At 49.4% G+C, this 4,814-nt stretch overlaps 1 long non-coding RNA gene across 2 annotated transcripts in view; it reads left to right on the forward strand.

Moving 5' to 3' along the window:
• Positions 1-1,716: 1,716 nt before the first annotated feature.
• Positions 1,717-4,814, forward strand: part of LOC106722237 — a 245,715-nt gene continuing 242,617 nt past the window's right edge. For both annotated transcript variants that reach the window (XR_001358072.2, XR_003094230.1), the window contains exon 1: positions 1,717-1,795. This is a non-coding gene — a long non-coding RNA (uncharacterized LOC106722237). The remainder of the gene's footprint in view (positions 1,796-4,814) is intronic.

Consider the following 4,814-nt stretch of genomic DNA (forward strand, 5'->3'; position numbering starts at 1 on the left):
GGCGAGCGGGGCGGAGCCCGCGCCCATTCCCGCTCGGGCGGCGCCGCCCCGGCCGCGGGCCCCGCTCTGCCCGCGCTCTGCCCTGAGCGCTTGACACGCGCCCTCGCTCCTGCCGCCGGGCCGCTGTCCCGGGTGGGCCTGCGCCTTCTGTGGTGGCTCTGCCGACCTCTGCCACCGTCTGTTTCAGGACTCCCGCCTTGTGACCCCTCTTCCTGGGCAAAGCCCCGTTGAGGCCATTGGGACCACCAGAGCTGCCTTTCTTATGGCAGGCCAGGTTCTTTGAATGGACGTGCTAGCTTTTATTAGACCGAGTCTTGGGGGGGTGGAAAAAAGATCTTGGCAAGCTTTTGGGCACAGTCGCCCTTCTTCTGGCCTAGGGCGTCTCTGCTATTCTGATCCTCCAAGGCACGAGGACCACAAAACCCTTCCCCTGTGCCAGGGGGTCTCAAACTGTGGGTCGCAACCCTCGGGGGGGTCACAAGCAACTTAAAGGGGGCCGCAAGCTTCCCAGGGGGTACGTGCAGTGGTGCAGAGTGGTGGATGGTGGCGGCGGCTGCCGTGTGCGAGCTCTCCCCCGTGCACCGCTGCGGCCACCCAGCGCTTGGGGTCGCAGTATGACAAAGTTTGAGAACCTCTGCCTTATGTCTTTAAAACGAATCAGTCAGTTGCTTATGTTCTCACCAGCTTCACAAGTGTTAGGCCCCGGTTTTAGCCTGTTTTGGGCATTACAAAAGACAGTATATGCAGGCTCCGGCAGCAGGCCCCTGATTGAAGTGCTTTGCATTTAAGATCTAAGGTTCGTGGAGGACGGGGCTCCCTTGAAGTACAGAACCTCAGCTGCAGACTATGGGTTAACCATGCAGAAACTTGATGCATCTCTTTCACTCGATCTCTGGGAATATTCATGTTGATTGTAATGGGCCTGGGCTGCTGCGGAAAGTACATATAAATAACAGTACTGCCAGAGATCCTGAATCTGCCTCCCTTACTCCCCAAATCTATAAAATTGGCTTTAAAATCAGGAGACTTAAAAAAAAAAATAATACTTTTGAGTTCTTTTTATTTGCCGTTGGATTTCAAGCCTTTGGGGGTTTGCTTTTTCCAGTGTTCTTGGAGAACCTGGGAGCCAAAAACGTAAAAAATAAAAATGAAAACAAGTTCCCACAGGGCTGCAAGATCTGGAGCTTTAGAAAAATGATAAAGAAATGATAAATATTGCCAGACTTGTGGTGACTTTGTGTATGCTGGCAATGCCAGAGCACTTTCAGAAGGACTTGTTGTATTGGTTCCTCATTAACCCTCCAATGCTGCACGTGAATATGTGCAGGAGACCTTGTGTCCATTCATGGTCATATAGACTTCAGGAGGGGTCTGTGTCAGCGCAAGAGTCATCCATTAAGCAGTTATATTAAGAGTTGTGACCTAGATACATAAAAATATTTTAATTTTATATGAAAATAGTGGTTTATTTCCATTTCAGCATTCCTCTGCAGAAATATGTACCAGGCTGGTCATTTCTGCTAGCATTTATGTAGGAAATTAACATGAATTTGACCAATTTGTTTTTTCACTAAGAATAAAAGTGAAAAAGCACTTTTTTGCATGATGTTTATTTAAATAGTTTTATTAGTGACAGAGATAAGCATTTTTTTTTATTTATACAGTTTTTAACCTATACACTCTCTCTCAACTTGTCCTCATCTAGAAGCTGAGAACCTGGACTCTTAACAACAGGATTTCTCTTATTTTTCTTATCTCTTGATTGCAGTTGGAAGAGTAAGAGCAAGCAGCAAAGGTAAATTGTTTTCTTAAAAGTACAAAATAATATAGCTTCCAGGTCTTAAGATTATGCAGCTGGAGCCCAATACAGCAAAAGCTCTGTTATCCGGCATCCCCCCCGGGAATCGGGGAACATGCGCAGGCTGCTTTGCCCCGGGCCACGGTCTGCAAGGAAGAATCACAGCAAGTGGGACTTAGCTTGCGGAAGTGAAACCGGAAGTGGGACTTGTGATTTCACTTTTGCTGCGTTCTTCGGAAGATTGACAGATGCTGGTTAGTGGAGCTTTCCGGTTTGTAAAGTGCTGGATAACACAGCTTTTGCTGTACCTATATAGAATTTAGTGAAATCAGTGGGATTCTGCATCATGGAAAACTAAGGGCTTACTCCTGACTAATAAGTATATTTATTAGGGCTGCATGAAATTTCGCCAGCTGTTTCATTTTGACACTGTTTCAACTCATTTTGAGCTTGAAACAGTGAAATCAAAATGAAACAAAGGGCTTCAAAACAGCTTCGAAACAAAACGAGGGTAGTCGAAACGTTTCAAAATTTTCAAAACATTTCGAGTTTCAAAGCTGAAGCTGGGCTTGCCTGCAGGGAAACAGAAAGTACGGAGAAGGAGGGGGAAGAGGGGGGAATGACTGCTCTGACATTGACTTTGTAGCTAGCCAGTGACTCTGGAAGGGACCTCAGGGAAGGATCAATCCCAGTGCTCTGGGGGAGGGGTGGAAAAACAGCATAAAAGGCAGCATTCTTTGAAATGGACTGCTTTCTGCCTTGGGGTCAGTTACTGAGCTATCTTCCAGAAGCTCAGGGGCATTAGACAACAAAGGCTACTACTACCATTGACTTCCTACTTGCTAGCCTAGCAAATGGGATTCCGTAATACCTTTTGCTTCCTTTCTAGACACTTATTTTATTATTATATTCATTGATTGATTCTTTTCAATTTCATAATTATATTGCATATTATACTATAGAATTGATATAGGAAGGCGCACATATACATTTATATATTTTTATTTTCTTTATTATATTGCAAGCATATTATACTATAGAATTTATATAGGAAAACACACACATACATGTATATATTTTTATAAAGATGAGACTATGAAACGCACCATGAAGCATGCTAGAAAGGCAGCTGGTAAGCCTTCAGGGATGGGTGAAAAAGGGGGTAGAGGGAGAGGTGTATGTTCCCCCCTCCCCCAAACTTAGAGACAGCCTCTTTGCTACAACAAGCAGGCTCAAGGCTTCCACTAGTACAGGAAGCAAGGAGAGGAGAGCAGTGCCAGTGCCACCACCTGTGCCTGAGTCTGCATCCCCTCCAAGAGCACCTTCCATAACCGCCCCCCCCCCACCATGACAACAAGCTGCAACACCAGCACCAGCATGACAGTCTCTTCCACCTCCATGTCACTTCCCATACTGAGCCTTCGAGTGCCAGAGGAAGAGGTGCAGCTGGATCTGAGAGCTCTAGCAAGGGAAATTCTGGGGAAGGAGGGAAAATCATCTGAGTTTGTGCTCCCCCCCCCAAGTTTCCCAAAGAGTCAGATCTCCTTCCCCAGGAGGAACTTCAGAGGAGGCTGAGGTAGAGGTTGTGGAGGCAAGTGGCTCAGCTGAGTCTGCTCCTCCTGTTGCTGTGCCTGTGCCTGCTGAAGAGGGGGAAATTGCAGCATGCACACATGCACCTGCACCCGAGAAACGAACCGGTAGTGTGGTCTGGGATCATTTTGAGCTGGCAGATGATCCTACAGACGCTATCTGCCTGCACTGCTGAGCCAAAACCAGCTGGGGCAAGGGAACAAAACACATGAGCACCACGGGGATGCTGATGCATCTTCGCAGGGACCACCCTCTTGCCCTTGCTTCTCCTCAGCCTGGCACCAGCGGTAGCGTGCCCAAAGGGAAGTCCCCTTTTGGCTTCAAAGCCCCATCCCCCCAAAGCAGAGAGGCCACCATAGAATAGTGGGGGGAAAGGAGGACAGAAAGTGGGGCATGTTGCAAGGGTGAGCAAAATCACCCAGAGCATTGGGGAGATGCTTGCTGTGGATGGCCAGCCCTCCTCCTTAGTTGAGCAGCTAGGGTTCAAGCGGCTCATTGCACTCATGGCCCCATCATACCAGGTGCCTGTACACACCACCTTTAGCAGGACGGTGGTGTCCTCCCTGAATGAGATATGCAGGGAGTACTTGAGGGAGGAGCTGTGCAAGGCAGGTCCGCAAGTGACCCTACAGTTTACCTCAGAAATCGAGCAGCCAGGATGGAGATCATGCATACCTCTTCCTCACAGGGCACTGGTGCAACCAGTCAGGCTGTCAGTGGGCTCTCCTTCAAGCCAAGGTGATGGATGAGTCCCACACAGCAACAGAGATCATGGGGGCCATGAACTGCTTGGTGCAGGGGTGGCTCATTGGGCAGGGCGAGCTTACCCATGGATTCATGGTCACTGACAAGCGGGCCAGTATGGTCAAGACGGTCTGTGATGCCAACTTTGTTGGCTTACGTTGTGTGGCACACAAGTTCCACCTCATTGTCAGGGATGCCTTGGAGGGGGACAGGGCTGCCGATGACAGTGCCAGCACCACCAGCAAGCTCACTTCCAGTTGCAGGAAGGAGGCAGGCTACTTCCACCCAAGCATCAAGAGGGGCAAGAGGCTGCAGGAGAAACAGGCAGAGCTGAACATCCCGCAGCACAAAATCATGCAGGTTGTGGAGACTCGGTGGAACTCCACATACCTGATGCTCTAGAGGCTGGTGAAGCAACAGATGGCCATCCATGAGATGGCCTTGCTCAGGGAGATTGGGATCAGCAGCCCCCTTAACAGAGCTGAGTGGTATACCATACCACCTCCCAGATCCTGGTGGTCCTCAAGCCCTTCCTCAAGGCCACCGAGACCCTCAGTGCTGGCGATGCTCTCCTTAGCCAGGTGATCCCTGTAGTGAGGGAACTTCAGCGACAAATGGAGAGCTTCCAGGGGATCAATGTTCCTGGCTGGGCAAGGCACTGTCACGAGATGTGCAGGCACTG

Source organism: Alligator sinensis, unplaced genomic scaffold (genome assembly GCF_000455745.1).
Source record: "Alligator sinensis unplaced genomic scaffold, ASM45574v1 scaffold36_1, whole genome shotgun sequence".
NCBI lineage: Eukaryota > Metazoa > Chordata > Crocodylia > Alligatoridae > Alligator > Alligator sinensis.